The 18,935-nt window shown below is 42.6% G+C and overlaps 1 protein-coding gene across 1 annotated transcript in view; it reads left to right on the forward strand.

The window, feature by feature from the left end:
* Nucleotides 1–18,935, forward strand: part of CTNND2 (catenin delta 2) — a 473,749-nt gene that overhangs the window by 407,571 nt on the left and 47,243 nt on the right.

An 18,935-nucleotide genomic window follows, 5' to 3' on the forward strand; every position in this document is an offset into this window, starting at 1 on the left:
TATCTCTGATGCGTGTGTTGTGCATTTTCTAGCTTGGATCCTTTAAGCAAATTATTTGCCTTCTCTATGTCTTTATTTCTTCAAGTATGAAACAGAGATAATAATAGTATTGACCTCCTAGGAGTATCCTGAGAAATAAATGAAGACAGACCGAGTACTTAGAACAATACCTGGGACAGGGCGGGCCCTGAGTTAATATTCACTGCTGCCATTGCCCTTATGCTCCACAGCAATAGTAGCAGTTCTAGTTCTAATACTAGTTCTAGCAGGAGTTTCTTACTTGTTTCTGCTCCTTTGTAGATTGCTCCTGGCTCAGTGGAGGCCTCTGTTCTGTGAGAAAGAGATTAAAAACTTAATCAGTGTAGTATTTAAAGTTATCCCTAGCTTATTGTAATGAGGCCTGTTTTCCCCAGTCACATTTCTTGTTTTATGGCAGGCACAAATCTTTTTTTTATGCAGATGCTTAATTTTTCCCACTAAGAAATGTACTTCTGTCACCAAGATTCTTTCTTTAGGCATCATATCTGTAGTCTTCCAAGAAGCCCACTGATAAACACTGGAACAATGGGGGAAGGTGTTGGCAATAAAGAGCTATCTGCAAATGACATGAGTAGCTGGAATCCCAAGTACCTATAATTATATTCTACACACGTGTAGAGTTTGATAAAAGGAAAGAGCCTGTTTTGTTATTCCTCTTAATTTAAAGAGGAAAAAACTGCCAAGAACTCTCGGCTTTAATTACCGAAACAAGCTCGCCTGAAACCAATTCAGACACATGAACCCAAACCAGAAGATCAAATGCATTTTGTGACCCAGAGCATGTACACTCTCCATGGGGCTCTGTCTTTCCAGGTGAGCGTATCTCCCTTTGATGTGCCACTAACCCTGCACTGGCTAAAACGTGCGCCCAAAAAAGGGCCATCTCAGGGTGTCTGCAGGGAACCATAAAAAAATCTCAGGAGAAAAGTACATTTTAAGGCAAATCCTCTGAGATGAGGATTCTCAGGAAGGATTTGAGCACATTAGCCAGTGTAGTTGAATTCCTTCTTTGGTACTAAATATGCTTTGCTTTATACCCAAGAGCTCAGCCTCTTCCTACAGACATTGAAATTCATCTATTTCACTCATGGCACCATTTAAGCTCCCCCTTTCCCCCCACCTCTGGAACTTCTCTGATAAGCTTGCCTCCACTTACAAAAACATCAAAGCCTGGAAAGAAATTATTAGAGGAGAAAAAAGAAAAGCCCCTTTGGTTTAAGCTTCAAATGAGACCAAATTGATGAGTCATCTGAGATTAAGTTGGCCTGGCAGTAAGCTTACAGCAAGTCATCATCCTTTTCTTATTCTAATTTATCTTTGAAACTTTCAATAAACTGCCTGCATTCAGTCATCTTCCAGAATGGCTGATTAAATCTAAAACTAAGCTAGCCATTGCCCTATTTGAGTCTTGTTTATTCTAAATAATAAGAAATAAAGTAACTCATGGGAACAGAGCATTATAGGCACAGACCAAGAATAATGCCGTCTTAATTAAAATATACAAAACCTTAAATGTTCTGCAATGACTTTTTGTAGCATATCTGATGAAGGACAAGCACAAAAGGCTTGCTGCTTCACATGCCCTTGAATGGGTTCAGAATGAGTCTCCCCAGAAAGTGCCACTTGAGTATATGGACTACTTTGAGCTAATGACAATTGAAGCCCAAAGGACCCAGGAAGAGCTTTTTCCTCCTCCTTAACTGCCTAACAGAATTTAGAAAGAGGGTGTGGTCCATGAAAAGAGCTATTGCCAGAGAAACTACAAAGAATGTGGGCCAGGTGTGGTGGACTGGGTGTGGGGAGCTCAGCAGCCTGTTTGTTCACAGCCCTCTCTGTGACTATGTCCCCTTGTCTCTGCATGGCGTGACAAACATTTGTATATCAAACATTTGCTTTCCCCATCTCCCTGTAAATTGTCTTCCTCCCCTGTAAAGTCGCAGATTCCTAATCCCTTCTCCTTAGCTCAAGATGGCATATAAACCTCAATTGCCTGACTGCTTGTGGTACTCATATTCTTATGGGGGCCCTGTACATACGTAATTAAATTTGTTTTTCTCCTGTTAATTTTTCTCATGTCAGTTTGTTAGAACAGACAGAAGAACCTATAAGGGTAGAGAAAAATTCTTCCTCCCCAACAGCCTTCTCTACTCAAATATCTGGTGGGAAAACAATGGTCCCTGTGGAGTGTATTGCTGGCTCCCACACAGCCTGCTGCTAAAACAAAGCTGTATGATTGCTCACCATGGTGAGGGATAACACCACTGTACAGAGCTTTGTCAGTGTCTTCAATAGGTGACATCAGATTTTGTTGAGAATTTTATCTGGTTTAAGGCAGGTTCAAGATTGATAGGATCAGGAATTCAAAGAGTCATAGGACACAAACGGTTCATTGATACTTTCAACTAAAGACTTGATGGGTCTTCCCACAAATTTCTATATTGAACAATCAAGTTATTTGCCTGGGCAAGAATCTCCTGGAATAGGAGGGGCTGTTCATGAAGACAGTGAGATAATAAAGTGATGTTAATGAAGACAGGAAGCTATGCTGTGTCCTTGTTTCCCAAGCTGTGTGCATGCAGGAAGGGATGGTGGGGAGGTGAGAGTGGGGGGTAGTGGGTTTCAGTTCTTTTTCATCATGGACAGGCAGACAGGTAATACAAAGCTATCAATTATTGTAATTTATTTTTATTTAATTTTAATAGCATTTGGCTCTAATATTTCCACCTCTGTACCCACACTCTATTACTACCTCCCAAGTAGGAAGGGGAATCTCTGCTCTCAGGAAGTGGGTGCTTCCTTCCTCTGGAGATGAGCATCAGCCCATTTGAAACCACATTTATGTGTCCACAGATGTTTGTATTACAGTGCATCCTATAATCATGTGGGAATTCATAATGGAGTGAAGTGCTTATTAAATACATAGCTTTAAGTTGTAAATAAGCAATACATTAAAATTGAATATTCTTAAAAGGAAATTTAGTTTGAAGTTTATTCTGAGTTGATTTAGGACACAAGTCTGACCATGTCACTCCTATTTGTCTTTTGAATAAATCCAAAGCCAACAAAATCTCAGACTATCAATAAATATTTGTTGAAATAACAAACAGTTGGTTTTCACACTTTAAATTCATAGAAAGCAGACAATACAGGATCTATACTTATACATAAAAAACATTTCTAAAAAAGAATGTTTTGCAATTCTGATTTCTCAGTTGCTAGAGGCCCTGTGCACGAAATTCGTGCATGGGGTGGGGGGGGGGAGTGTCTCTCAGCAGAGCCTGCACCCTCTCCAATCTGGGATCGGGCCTAAACTGGCAGTTGGACATCCCTCTCACAATCCAGAACTGCTGGCTCCTAACCACTCACCTGCCTGTCTGCCTGATTGCCCCTAACCGCTCTGCCTGCCAGCCTGATAGCTCCCTAACTGCTCCCCTGCCAGCCTGATTGATGCCTAACTGCTCCCCTGCTGGCATGATTGTCCCTAACTGCCCTCCCCTGCCAGCCCAATTGCCTCCAACTGCCCTCCCGTGCTGGCCCGATTGCCCCCAACTGCCTTCCCCTGCAGGGCTGAGGGAACTGGGGGACTCCAGCTGGATGAGGCGGGGCTGAGGAGACTGGGGGACTGAGGCTGGATGAGGCGGGGCTGAGGGGACTGGGTGCTGCCTTCTTGTGGCTGTGGGTGCCGCCATTTTTTGAGGGTGGGCAGTCAATTAGCATATTCTCTCTTTATTGGCTGTGGGTACCGCATCTTGTGAGAGCGTGATGGTCAATTAGCATATTCCCTCTTTATTAGATAGGATTAGATGAGTTTCATATATCCTACAAACTTCTTTATTTGTGTCAAATATGTATATTTTTCTATTTCTTCTTTCTTACAAGAGGCAGACATGCCAAGAGACGTTTCAAATGAGCTGAGATTGCATCGTGGCTCATAGTGTGGTAACAACTCCTGTCAGTTAAGATGAAGGTCTGGTCAATTCATTGCCACTCCCTATCAAGATTAGTGACATTAACCAGGAATCATCTTTCCTGTTTTCACATGTTCATTGCCCTGGCCAAATTTCAGTATGGCTGATTGCTTGTCCTTCTTCCAGAATTCTCTTCCATTTCAAATAGCTCTTATATCTGCATGTTCTACTCTTAGTGAGTGCCCACCAGTGCTCTTAACCACTGTGCAGGTGCTGTGCTCAATCCTAGAGATGGAAGCATTTTCTAATAAAGAGCCTCCTTGAGAAAGAAAGCCACTAGCCAATCTGGGCAAGTTACTTAAGAATGCACATGTTCTCATGCTGGACCATGATGTGGGTGGTATGAGAATAAACAAATACCAACCAAATGAGAGCAAAAGCTATCTATTTTGAGCTTCCTATAGCAAGGGAGTCAGCCACCAGCACTTGTGTTTGGCAGAGACTCATAGGCAGGCAGAGGAGATGGGCAGCTTCATAGCAGAAAAGAGGGGAGGCTCAGGGATACCCTGAATAGAGGCTGTTGGCCTGGGGAAGCTGGTGGAGGGCTAACTGGAAGCAGGGCATCCTCTGTGATTGGCTAGGGGAGCATATTTAGCTTTCTCTGGTTGGTCCTAAGTTGGTTCCTAAATTAGGGAAACTGCCAGATATTAATCAAGTCCTGGCCAATATTTACAGAAGTTTTTGTTTAGCTTCCTAATATGACTTGGTATTTCATTGGATCTACTTTCCAGTGGGACCTGAGTTGGTGGATACCTGAGTGTGTTTCTTTCAAGGAAATGTTCATGAACTCTAGGTCTAAAGGTCCAGGGACCAGCAGATCTGAGTGGAGAAAGACAATGGTTTGAAAGAGGAAGGAAATATATCAGATTGATAAAGAGGGAAGGAAAAGGGCATCCAGTTAAAATTCCAAGGGGCTAAATATTCAAAATTCTATAGTCTAAACTTTTTAAATAACAAATGGCTAAGACTAGATTATTGAAGTGGCTCTTAACTCAATAGACTTTTTCACTGAACATTAATTAGGCCCCACTATGAGCTTAGAGCTAGAAATATCCCCATTATTACTTGTTAACAGTTGTCTGCAACCTCACAGGGAAAACTGCATATCTTCACTAAGACAATGAATAGCTTGTGGCTTACACATGTAATACTTAAATAATATGACTACAAATATGAGATATTTCCTCCTTGTGGAAAGAGTAGTCTGTGTGTTACTTTTGAACAAATGGGATTGAAACCAATTTATTGAGCACATACCATGCACAAGGGACTGGGTTGGTGTCTGGAAAACAGAAACTATTTCCTGACCTGAAGGAATTTCGGGAAGCCTTATAGATAAGGGATAGACACACACACCTGCAATGCATCAGCAGATGGTAAACACGCCTCCTGAGTGGTATAAACTTGCCAGGATGTCCTTGGGGAGGGCGCTATTTCCTTGCCGATGGTGAGCAAAGAAGTTATCATAACGCATTTGGCAAGTCTTACATTTTCATTTGTCAGGTTGAAAGTTACTACACCGTCCCTGCCAGTGCATGTTTAGACAGTTATTGTTCTCTGCGTGCATGTTCCCACCATTGCACTCTGCAGACAAGTAAGAGGGGAAATTTGACAAGCAATTTGTACTGTGTCAGTTACACCAACTCCCATCCCTCCTCTGCCCCTCTAATCACACAAAAGCCTCCGAAAGCCCATGAGGCGTGAAGTTCCCAGGGCTTACGAGGTTACTGAGGCGAAGTGAGAAGTACAGAGTCGACATGAGGAGACTTGAGCAAAAAGAATCTTGCCTTCAGCTCCTTAACACGACAGTCCCATGACTTTCAGAAAGTGGCTTGCCTTCACCCATTTCTAGTAGCTATCTGCTATCTAGTAGCTATCAAGGGGCAGTTTGCCCCTCCCGCGCCCCGCCCCCAAATTTATATGGTGAAGCTCTCACCCCAGATGTGATGGTATTTGGAGGTGGAGCTTTTGGAAGGTGACACTCACAGAGGTTTCCTCTTCTTAGAAGAGAGATTTTTCTCTCCATACACATGCACCAAGGAAAGGCCACATGAGCGCACACACAGAGAGTGCCGTCTACAAGCCTGGAACACCAGGAACCCAGTGTGCCAGCGCCTTGATCTTGGATTTCCAGCCTCTAAAACTGTGAGAAACAAATGCCTGTTGGTTAAGCCACACAGGCAGTGGTTTTTGGTTATAGCAGCCCGAGCTAAGACACCTGACCTCTCCTTGCTGTGAATCTCTAGGGCAGTGGCTCTCAACAAGGGCCAGTTTGCCCCTCCCGCCCCCCGCCCCCCAGGGGATAGTTGGCAATTCTGGAGACTATTTTTCTCATCACACCTGGTGTGGGTGGTGAATCTGCCACTGGCATGTAGTGTGCAGAGACCAGGGATGCTGCAAACCACCCCACAGTGTTCAGGCCAGCCCCCCACAACGAAGCAGGATCCAGCCCAGAATAGCAAGAGTGCCAAAGTTGAGGAAACCTGCCCCACGTCCTGTGCAGACACCTCCTGAGAAGTCCTGGAGACCTGAGAAATCCCATCTCCCCCGGCGGCTTTATTCTTTCCTCTTTTTCTAATGGGTCTGAACATCATTACATCGAAGAAACCCATCAAAGCACTACTCTTGGTGGCTGATGGAATTAGCTGGAAACACACTGGTGTGACCCACCTACAAATGATCGCACTGTGCCCTCTCATCTGTGCTGGAGTCACCTTCTTCTCCCTGTCAGCTCACTAGGGTGGTGGCGTGGGGTGGGTGAGTTCCAGCAGCTCGGGTGTGTGCGATGTGGGGCGGATGCCTGCACCATGAGAGAATGGTCCAGAAACACTTCTGAGGCCTGTTCTCTCCAAACCACTTATCTCTCGCTCCACACAGACCCTCTGGTTTCCCCGGCAACCAAATGCATTATTGAAATATGTGTGCATGCAAGATTTTATGGTGAAAATAAAACAACATAACATTAAATTTAGGACTGATTAATGTTAGAGATCTTCAAATCTCTGAAAACAACTACCTCCACTTGCAGAATATAGCTTATCCTTCAGTTTTAAATTCTATCTTGGGATGCTGACTAGTGTGTGCAGTGGTTGGCGTTGGGTGGGGTTCTGGTTTGTTTGTTCATGGCTACTTTTTAGGTGTAGAGTTTGGAGGAGTCATTATTTAGTGCAATGTCTGTGGAATGGCTACCTTGACCCAGGCCAGCCTCAGGTACTAGGAGCTCAGGTGACAGCACCAGTCTCCCTGGCCTCAAGGGGGTTACTGAGGTGAGCAGGCCCTCCTGTACATGCTGCTAGAGAGAGGTCTGCATTTGGGGGGTGGGGGCAGCTAAAGCAGCCTCCAGAGGAGGGGGAGGGGATTTAGGACCACCCTCCTAAATGCTGTGACCCATGAGCTGAGCCTGGAGAAGTCGAAGTTAACCAGACAGAGGAGTGAACAACACAGAAAACATGAACAACAGGAGATAAACCCCAATGCCCCAACTCTGTGCAATATTTACAAAATTACAAGCAGGGTTGCTGAATAGGAAGAGAGAGGCCTGCAGGGCCCTGTTCACCAGCCCCAAAGAGCCTGTGTTGTATCTGTTAACTGAGGGGAGCCACGGATGTGGTCGACAGAAGTGTGATACACTGGGTGCATGATCCCAGTTTGATTGTACAAGGATAGCAATATACCTGATTGGCATTTATGAAGGCATCTGCAGGCCTATATTGTTACCGGAGGAGGACCGGGACCAGGGCAGATACCCCAGCACATTCTGGAAATAGGATTCTTCTCTGGTGATGCAGGAAAGGAATTTCAGGGGCACACACCTAGGAGGATTTTAAGTGATAATGGATAGATCTATTAGAGTGAGAAGAGATAGTATGCCCTCAGAGAGACAGTGAGCCAACAGGCTATCACAGTGGCTGCGTGGACTCAGGAAAGGAAGTTAGAGGCACAAGGAGCATCCTCTGCCACTGCTCCCTGCTCCCCTGGTTGCAAGTCTTGTGGGGACCCTTAGAGTTTAGGAGAAAAAGCAAACAGTACATTCCCAAGAAAAGGGCATGGGCATGCTCCAAGGACACGTACTGGGTTATTTGTCTAACTTCCATATATTTCCTGGGGTTGGGAGAAGAGCAGGCTTTCTTTCAAACTATCAAATCTCTTTCCTGGCTTTTCCCGTGGGCTATGCCCATGCCCTCCCCCATCCAATCCCTTTTCTGGATCTTTTGGTGTTTCGTGCCCTTATCCTAGCTGATCTTTTCCCAACATTTCCCCAGGCTAGGCCCCTCCCTCTTTATGGTCACCATCTTGGCTTCTACTGTGCATGCCACAGTGAAAGGAATTTCCCTGCACTGTTTCCTCCCTCCCCGTTACTCTGGCAGAACAGAATGGTCCGGTTGATCCTGGGGTGGCTGGAAGCATCTTTCCTGCCTACTCAGATCCCCAGAGTGACTGTGAAACTGTCCTTTCCTAGTTAATCTGGCTGAATCAGAAGTCTGGCTCCCTTTGCTGCCTTCCTAACTGCCTACTGTAACAATACCATGGAACCAGGCAGTGAACTCGATTGATTTTTCTGTTTTTTATTGACCTCCCAATGAATCAAGTCATAGTATTTATGTATGTTTTCCAAATTTTTCATACACCTAAATATACATGTGTATTGCGTCTCTCTCAGTTAGACAAGCCTTTGGTGGGTGATTGCTTGCCTTGCTGTAAACCCAGAGCTCCGCACAATGCCTTTTACATTAAAAAAAAAATTGTTGTTGCTACTGGAGATAGAATATGTGTGAGGTCACTAATTTTCTGTATTCCTTCAGAAGCAATGTCCTAGCTCCCCGGTTGTGACATCATCTTGTTGGACAGGTATGGGTGGGTCCTGGCAGTTGTATCTGATTCTCTGAAACATGCAAAGCACTGTGTGCAGGTAATCTTTCATTTCCAAGGCAGGGATCCTGCTCATGCACTCACTTCCCTGGGAGAGTCGCACCTTCCCCACAGAGGTATTAGCGGTAATGACACCTGTCTACTTAACCCTCCTAAAATTCATGAGGTGACCCAGTGACAGGAGTAACTTATGATCAAATTTTAAACTTTATTTTCTGCAGTGACAGGAGTAACTTATGATCGAATTTTAAACTTTATTTTCTGTATTTCATGTGGAAACACCTGACTTTGTTGCTGTTTAGGACTTCCTAGAGAAATTGATATTGAGCTTGCCTTACAAGTGTCCATGCTGGGTCTTTCCTTTGTAGACTCTGTGGAATGTAAAGTGACTTTTCTTTCTAACAGACTAGGACAAAGCAGAATCCAATGGTGATAAAAGCAATGATCCCAGGAGGTGTTATGGTCTGAAAAGTCGTCATTTTATTTAAGTAATCTTTTTGCTTTTGCTCATTTTGTCTTAAACACTAATCTTCAATTTTAGAGACTTAGAAGGTAGGGGTGTCATTCAAGGACACTTCTAAGTGTGCTAAAAGTGGAATGACAAATAACATGGAATTACATATGACTGACAATATATGAATATCTGTCAAATAAAGGAAAAGATAATTAACTGTTATTTGTGGTTTTCTTTTCAAAGTATCTGCTCTACACATGGACCTACACCCAAATGCTGCAGTGTATTTATTTGCTAGGGCTTCAGTAACAAAGTACCATTAAGTGGATGATTAAATAGTAGGTATTTATTGTCTCACCGTTCTAGTGGTTAGAATGTGCTGGCAGGGTTGATTCCTTCTGAGGTTCCAGGCTCTTCCTGGGGGTTTGCTGGCCATCTTTGTCATGTCTTGGCTTACAAAACCATCACCCTGATCTCTGCCTTCATCTTCACATGGGGTTCTCCTTGTGTGTGTCCATTTCCAAATTTCTCCCTTTTATAAGGACACCAGCCATACTGAAGTAGGGACCTACTCTGCTCCAGTATGACCTCATCTTAATAGCATCTGCAACGACCCCATTTCCATATAAGGCCACACTCTGACGTAATGGGACCAAGGACTTCAACATATGAATGGGGGGGAGAATGGGTTAGGGACACAGTTACACCTATTAAACAGCAGCCTTTCCATTTTCACCCCATTCCACCCAAACAGTCCCATGAACTAACTGTAACCAAGCAGCCACTCTGCCCTTCACCACACAACGGGGGTCAGCCACGTAGTTTTTCAGATTACAACCAGCAAGGATGACAATCCTGAGTCTCCAATTAGAGAGAGGAAGGAAAGGAGAGAAAACAGAAAGGAGAGAGGGACATGTTTTAAGAAAACTCAATGGCAGGGAGAAGGAAGGAAGGTATAGTGAATTGAATGGTGGCCCCCGAAGAGATAAGTCTACACTCAAACCCCTGGAATGTGTGAGTGTGACCTCCTGTGGAAAAAGGGACTTTGCAGATGTAATTAAGGTCCTTGAGATGAGACCATTGCAGATTCCCCAGGTGGGCCCTAAATCCAATGACAAGTGTCCTTCCAGGAGGCAGGAGAGGAGATGACACAGACACACCGAGAAGGCCATGGAAGATGGAGGCAGAGATCAGAGAGATGCAGCCACAAGTCAATAAATGCCAGAAGCCACCACGAGCTGGAAGAGGCTTCTCTCTTGGAGCCTCCAGAGGGAGCACAGCCCTGCTGACACCTTGATTTCAGACCTTTGGCCTCAAGAACTGTGAGAAAATAAATTTTTAATTTTTAAAGCCACCCAGTTTGTGGCAATTTCTACAACAGGCACAGGAAACGAATGCAGAAGGAAAGAAAGAAGCACCATTGCAGAAACGCGAGTGTCACCAAGGGTGGCCAAGGGGGCACTGCCATGCAGTCCTCATTCCCTCCCCAGCTCCACCCTGGCCTGACTCCCTTGAGGAAGAACAGAATGACTAGATGATCTGCGCCCTTTCCCAAGCCTCATTCCCCTCCTTGAACACGGCTGTCTATCCCAGTGCCTGCCCACCTCTCAGCTCCTGCACTTGACCTTTGCCACTTGTCACTGGGAGGAAAGTAGTTTCTGGAGACCTCTGTGTGGCTAATGGAATCGTGTCAAGCCAAACAAACTCCACTGAATCTTCATGCTGTCAAACAAGCCCACACATTCCCGGAAGCATGCCCGAAGATTCTGTCAACTTTGAAAATAACGTAGCAGAGACAGCTCGTACTGGGTTATGAGAGGTATGTAGAAAGCATTCCTCAGATATGAAGATTCCTACTTTGTTTTGCTTGGTGCTGGATTTGGGTCCACATGATTGGGGTTGTTTTGGTTTCATCTGATGGTACTGACGGACCAGTCATCGCATAATGATAACTAAGCTGTTAGCAGACCAGTGTGTAGGGTTTGGGTGATCCTCTTAAATCACAGTGAACCGGCCTTGACAGACCCAGGACAGAGCCTGAAGCGCATGCCCGATGTCCCCATTTTAGAAGGTGACACTGCTAGGAAGTCATCCTTACCCAGGGAACGGACAGCCCATCACCAGACCTCACTGCAGCGAGAGCAGACAGCCAGGGAACACAGACCCCTGCAGGCAGAGGCTGCTGTCACCTCCGTGCAACCTGGGAGACCACGCTGGGCTGGTGCCTGCACCCAGGGTGACTACTCTCAGGCCAACGTGGGTGACTGTTGCTCGCCTGCCTGGGCTCCACAGTGGGAGAGGTGAATGAATGCTTCAAGTTTTCAAAAACTGCGACTGTATAGATAAGAACAACTCAAACACCAAATACTTTATTGGGATTTAGGGCAACTGATCTACAGAAACTTGGTGTCTATACTTTCCTGCTTTTTAATCTTCCATGCCATCTCACCCACTTATTGTATCTTTCTCCTCTGCTACAAGTAAAATCCCACTACAATAAAGAAATGGCCAAAGGACTGTCTAGCTTTTTTTTTCTTTTCCTAGATTTTTACAGTTATATTAAATGTTGCTCATATTAAATAGATCATCATTTGGGCTCAGAGCTAATATTTCATCATTTTGACTGAGTGGGATTAGCAGAAATCAACTTTGGTCTGTTTTTTGATCTTCTAGACTCATTTTTTACTTCTGCTTTTATATCTACTTGCTCTTTCTTTTCTTTTTTATTCTTCATGCCTTATCTTTTTTTCTATTTATCACCCTGTGAATAGTCAATAGTCCATGCGTTACATAACATTTCAGTCAATGCAGACCACATATATGATGGTCCCATTAGAGTATAAGGGAGCTGAAAAATTCCTATTGCCTAGCAACATTCTTCTCATGTTTGTGGTGATGCTGGTATAAACAAACCTGTTGCGCTGCTGCTCATATAACAGTACTGTAATAATAACAGTTATTGATTTCTTTTTAGTATAGCATAAACACATTCACCAAAGTTTCAAACTCATTAAGGATAGACCCTATCAGTGTCAGTTTAAAAGCATAAGCCTACAATATAAACACTGGAATAAACAATGGATTTGTTAATAATGCCAACAATTTCATATGAAATGTCCACTGTGGTTAATTAATAAAGAAACAGGCAATATTATCCAGCCCCAGATATTTTCACGGTTTATAGCAGGAATTTTTTCACTAGCTAGGGAATTTGGAGAAATATCTAAAACACAAACCAATTTTTATTAAAATAATTTGTCATCTCTTGAGTCTGTGGAATTCTGTGTACTGTAAAAATACAAAAGAAATAAAGAAATACTGCATTTCTTTATTCTGAAGGAAAAAAATCAAGACATCCATCGGCAGAAACTAAGCTCTGAACTAAACATCAAGTTTTCTAAACTAATTTATAATACTACTAAAAATTAATCTGAAAGTGAGGACAAATGATGAAAACAATTACTTTTTAAAGAGAAGATATTACTTTTATTAGTAAGGCCTTCTCTAAATTCTCTTGTGTTTGGGGAAGGAGATTTTCCCCAAAGCATAAGGTAGAGATGGATTTTGCAAAATGTGGAATCTGATCAGGCCCCTGGCATATAATTTAGGGCCCCATGATGTGTGTTAGGAGGGTAGATTGATAGATGGTGCAGGCCGACCCAGGGTGCCTGCAGTTACCTGCCCTCTGAGGTTTATTTCAGCTGTGAAGATACATCCTCCACACCCAGGTTTTGTATAAGCAAAGTCCGACTCTGGGAAACTAGTCATCCAAAGCCAGGCAAGACCCATTGGTATTCTGAGCTCAGGTCAGTCATTTAAATTAGAATGAGAATTGCCTAGTGAAAAACAATGCGTGGCTTGGCTGGTAGATAGTAGAAAGAATCAACTTGGGAAACAAAATTGAGTGAATTTCCATCAATGAACTTCTTCTCTGTGAGAACCTGTAGTGGGACTTCCTTCATAAGCAGCTGACTGGTTAACAAGGAAGGTGGAATTGCAGGCAAATAACTGTACATCCTTCTGTGAGATTTATCTCTCTGGTTTATGAAGTCCTCTGTGAGCAGAGCATGGGAGTAGAGGCAAGAAATCAGAGCGAGACAGATGCATTTAGGAATACGGTGTATTTAGAGCAAGCCGTTCCTGTCAGTCAATGCTTAAAATATAGTACCACACACTCTCTCCAGCCATCAGTTTTGCAAAATCGGAGCACTTCTTTTGGTGCTGATTTTTATCAATATTAAATCAAGCTGTTAAGAAAGTAAGATTTCTTTGGTAGGAAAGATCTGTGGGTACTGGGTGATGTGTAAGCATAGTAATAGGAACAGCCCTTATTCATCAGGGCCACCCATAGGGAGTCCCTCCAAACCCCAGTTTTCTGGGAAGGGCATGGGTGTCATGCTCAGAAAGGTTTCTCTCTGCAGATGAATTTGGGAAACTCTAGGTTAAACTAAGTTCTCCGAGTGGTTTTATTTTATCCAAATGCGGGACTGTGAACAGACTTCACTTCGCTAATATGCATTGTAAATCTCTGAGTGCCAGGTGCAGCGTTTCCCACACTTAGGCTACACTGAACCTCTTGTTAGAATACAGCATCCTGTAGGAGTATCCCAGAGGTGGGTAACAATAGCAGCGGGATGATGTGGATGCAGTTCTCATGGAAGGGCTATTGTTGCATCTTCTTACATTGTGTAGTCAAAGAGCCCATGTAAATTGCTTATTGATTTATCAGTAAACATAAGGTTATCAGATGTCATCCTCTTCTCAGTTTATATTATTGTTAGATCAATTATATACAGAAGGTATCTGGACACAACTTAAGTGAGTGTCTAAGAAGGACTGAAAAAATGGCTTACAAGGTAGGTGTCATAGAGGTGGTAAAGATTAAACCTGTGAAAGAGCTCGGAGGAGGGAGTGAAGAGGGCTGAGTTGGAGAGAGGAGTTTCTGGCCCAGAGACTCACAGAAGTGTACCAAAGCCAAGAGACAGTGAGATCTGCGACCTTCCATACTTCGTTTACTCTCATTTACTTGTCTTTGTGCAGTAAATGGGAAACTTCGTTTACTCTCATTTACTTGTCTTTGTGTAGTAAATGGGAAACTGTACCTGCCTTTTTCCCACCCCTAGATTCACAGCAGCAACTGAAACAATAGATGTGACTTTCCTTGAAAGAGTTAAACCACTCTGTAACGTAATCTGAGTAGAGACACATGAAGAAAACCTATAGCTGATTCCCTCTCTTTGTGCCCTTTACTGAGACTCATTTTTGTTTTGACAGAGAGGTAGATCCATGTGGGAAAGCAAGACCAGGGGAATGCAATGTTGTAATTCATCGTTAGACTATTTGCATTGCTCGATGGATCACTGTTATTCCAGTGTGCTAACATCAGGTCAGAGGACAAACTTCAGGTTCTGTTCCTGAAAACAAACTTTTCTTACCAACATACCCATCTCATCTGTCTCTAACAGACTACTCTGTCTTATAATTTTTGTTCTAGGAGAGATCTTGGGTCTTTGTTGGATAACAGTCTTGACCTAAAAATAAAAAACCTTCCTAGGTTTCCTCCCTGAAACTGGAATCGGTGTTTAAGTTTTTACCTTTACTTCCTTTCTGCTAAAATTAGGCAATGAATTGAGATAACTTTTTTTGCTATCATGCTTAGTATTTAATCAAATTATTTAAAGACTTTTAAAATGTATCGTATCAGTCTCTTGTCTCATTTTCATTATTTCTCGGAAATCAATTTATTCCTATTTCAAAAAGGTACTCCGCAAACCTGTTAATTAACTGCCATTTCCATTTTTAGATTGATTCTCATACAAATTAAGTATGCGTATTTTAGCCACCTTCTTGCCCGTGTTTCTATTCATCACCTTAGTTCTTGACACCTTGACAATATGAGAGTTTCTCTGAATCTAATTCTGTGAAATCCTCTGGATAAAGTCTCATGGTGCCAAAAACACAATTCCTTCTGTCTGCCAAACAGATGGAATAGGTTATTTATTTGGAGGTAATAACTCTTGAAGGAATCGCCTACCATCCATTGTAAACCTGTAAGATTCTGCTTTCTATGATTTCTATTTGGAGGGCTGAGTTACTATTTGAATCATTGTCTCAGACCAAATGCTTACCAATTCTGGCATGTGAAATAGGATCCTCTATGTGTTATAAGGCTGTACGTGTTTTTTGTTGCTGTTCTTTATTTGGTTTTTACATCATAGTTACTAGAAAAAAGAGCATAAGGAACTTTAATGTTTCTTCTAGAATTTGTCCTAACCTCCACGGACAGCTACCAGATTCCTGGGCTCCCGTGGATCCTGTCTTACTATGCCTTTTTTTCCCTCTCCTTCTCATTCTCTATTTAGATACATCTTTAATTAATTAAAGACAATGGCAGATACACAAAAGAAGGTTCATTGTTTTCTAAAATCAGTTCATCTCATTAGATATTTATTCCACTCCAGCAGGAGCAAAGGGATATGGAGACGAACGGGTCCCAGGTTGGGAACAAAGGACAGGCATGACTGGACCAGATGGTTGGTGTCACCACAACCATTTTCCAATCTGTGAAAGGAAGACATGCAGACGAAAGCATCAACAGAAAGGGATTTTTCACTTATAAATTGTTGCAAGGGATCCATACTTAAGAAATTGGCAAACAGCAGTTTCTTTCACAAGATAATCATACTGTCCCTCACCTCTCGGTATTGCAAATGTCAGAGATAAAGTTGATTTGGGAGTCAGCAACTGCTAGGAAATGACCCAGTGATTCCTTATTTGGGACTAGAGCTAAAAGGGCAATCCTGTGTTTCTGTTTCTTTTTTCCCTCTTTGATTTGTTTTCCTGGGCTGATCCTTTTCTTTGTTCTGCTTTCCTGACTCCGGGCTGTGTCAAGCATGTGATATGCACACGGTCATGATGAAGGCAGAACAGGGTACCAGTTATCCTTCCTGGCCCCTCCCCGCCCAATGTTGATGTTCTGCTCCAATGATGCAGATTTAACCACAAATGTTTGTTTAGCAGTTTTCTTATTTGTGGCTATTAACTTATTTGACCAGTTGTATAGACATAGATAGGTGTAGTAAGCAGTGTGGATTCATCTACAAAGACCTCTTTTCATGGTTATTAAAACTAGAGCTATCTATAATAATAAAAGCGTAATATGCCAATCGACCGAATGGCCAAACAGCAGTACAGCCATCCAGACAACTTTCCAGATGACCTGGCTTCAAGGGATCAAGCTGCAGCCGCCATGGCTGCAAGGGATCAAGACAGCTGGCAGGCACTGGGGCTGTGAAGGCCTAATCTTTCATGAATTTCGTGCATTGGGCCTCTAGTCTACATATATATATATATGGTGTCCCAAAATTCATGCAAGAAGTAATTTTGATAGAAAACACAGGTTTATAATTAAAATTGTACATTTTTGATTGATTCGTAAAGTATACAGTATAGGGTTATGTATGGAATAGCACATCGGGTAAATGGCCTCCATGGCTTTGCTGGCACATATGCAAAGCCGTGGTCTTCATTGTCCCTGCTCCTGGGCCATAATTGGTACTTGGTGATGCTTATCAAATTGAAGGGATTGAAATCAAAGGACAACAGATATTAGAATCTGATTCAATAAATCAAGTAAAATTAGGCTTTTATTTTTTGTTGTTGTTAATGCTCATGCAAAATTCAAATCTTGCGTGAATTTTGGGACACCCTATATATATAAAAGCCTAAGTGACCGAATGACCGGTCAGTGTGCTCCCACAGCGGGAGCACCGCTTAGCTAACCAACGGGCGCCAGATGCAGGGCTCACGGCTGGCCGCTGCAGCCCAGAGACTGCAGTGGAGCAGCAGCAAGCCTACCGAGCGGCAGCAGCAGCAGCAGGCGCAGCTGGGCCAGGATGAGCAGGAGCAGCAGGCAGGAGCAGCAGGCGGCATTGGACTGTTGGTTTCAGCCCAATCCCCATAGGCCATGCCTCTGGTATGATAATAAATGCTGGGAGTTAACTTTTGTTTTATTGGTATAGCTCCTAGGATTGTAGTTTTGGTGTCTTTATGTAGCAGAAGTATTGTGTTCCCTTTTACCTCATCTTCTGGGATCAGTGACCCAAGACTCAGGCTTCACTCCCATTACCTATAATTCAGAGATTATTCTATCCCTCTGAGCTCCAGCTTTTCAGTATTACTGGCCACGGTGCCTGTAGGGCTGAGCTTCCCTGAGTCACACAGCACAAACCACCTCAGTGTCCTGAGAGGATTTCCTAGTTCCACATAGGAAATGCACTGGTTTTCTAATAGGATTGTCAGGCCTAATTAAATTATTTTCTCTTTAAATGTGGCATCCATGGCATAGATAAAGATTTGATTTTTTTCATTGTTCTGTTTGAAAGGAGGACAAATTCTAGTTCCGTCTATTAAACCTGCGGCAAAGAAAGTAAGCAAATTAGTCAAAACATTTTTATATGATTTAAATAACTCCTCTTTTAAGTGTCTAGATAAGACCAATCAACATTTGTTGTTATATTTACAGGATTATTATTATTATTAACCTTTCCCAATAATTTATCATCTTATCTATTTTAAGAACGTTCAAAGGATTTCCTTCTTATGAATTATGAAGGATCAATTAGAATAAGAGTCCATTTAAAATTGTTTTATTCTAGTTTTTATAAACATAACCTATTGAATCAAGCATTAAAGACAGATGACATAGAAGGAACAAGGTTTTTATAACATACTCAATTCAAAGTAGAAGGTTAACCACAATTAAATTTGTTTTATTTAGTCCAGGTAATTAATCCTTGCTCTGTTTATATTGGATTAGTTAGCAGTCCAGATTCTCAAAGTGAATGACTTCTGGAAATTGGGTTCGACCCCTTGGTCATCTGAGATGTTCATTTGTGGTGAGGCTATCAGCTTTACAGGAGTGCCCGTAACCAATAACCTATTTTCTATAGTGTCAAATGTTGAGTACCTGTTGGAGTTCTTTAATCAGCTATTTTGATGTTTCTTCCAACAGACCCCAATTACTGATCTGTGCTGGCAGGGGTCTCAAGGTGAGCCTGAGAGGAAATTAGAAACCACCTATTGATGATAAGGCTGAATAGCTCTGAGAACTTACTCATCTCAACCAATAATAGCAAAACTGAGACAAGAGACAAGTTTAGCTTTAGAAGGAGTTAGTCAGTGACTACCATGAAAGTAAGTACATAGTATGGACAATGAGGGCATTGGGAAACCTTGAGGACCTTCTAATTTGCTCCATAAAGAGTGTGTTAGGATTACTACTAAGTAAAATGTCTCCTTTAAACCTAGAAATGCAATCTTTCTTTTAAAATCTTGACCATTATGGTGCCATTCTTTAATATGAAAGGGAGCATGCTTCTAAGCAAATGAAAAGGTTCATAACCAAGGAAGCATTATCGTATAACTTGTCATAATTAAGTGGAAGTTGAACTTCTCTTTTTTCATTTGCCAAGTCTTTTCATATCAGAGGCTTGATAAACAGGACAGCTCTCACAATAGTATTAAACCAAGTAAAACCCACAGAATGCCAAAATTTCAAATAGAGTTATTGGGGAACACAAAATGTAAGTCCTTCATGCCTAGAG

Source organism: Myotis lucifugus, unplaced genomic scaffold (genome assembly GCF_000147115.1).
Source record: "Myotis lucifugus unplaced genomic scaffold, Myoluc2.0 scaffold_0, whole genome shotgun sequence".
Taxonomy (NCBI): domain Eukaryota; kingdom Metazoa; phylum Chordata; class Mammalia; order Chiroptera; family Vespertilionidae; genus Myotis; species Myotis lucifugus.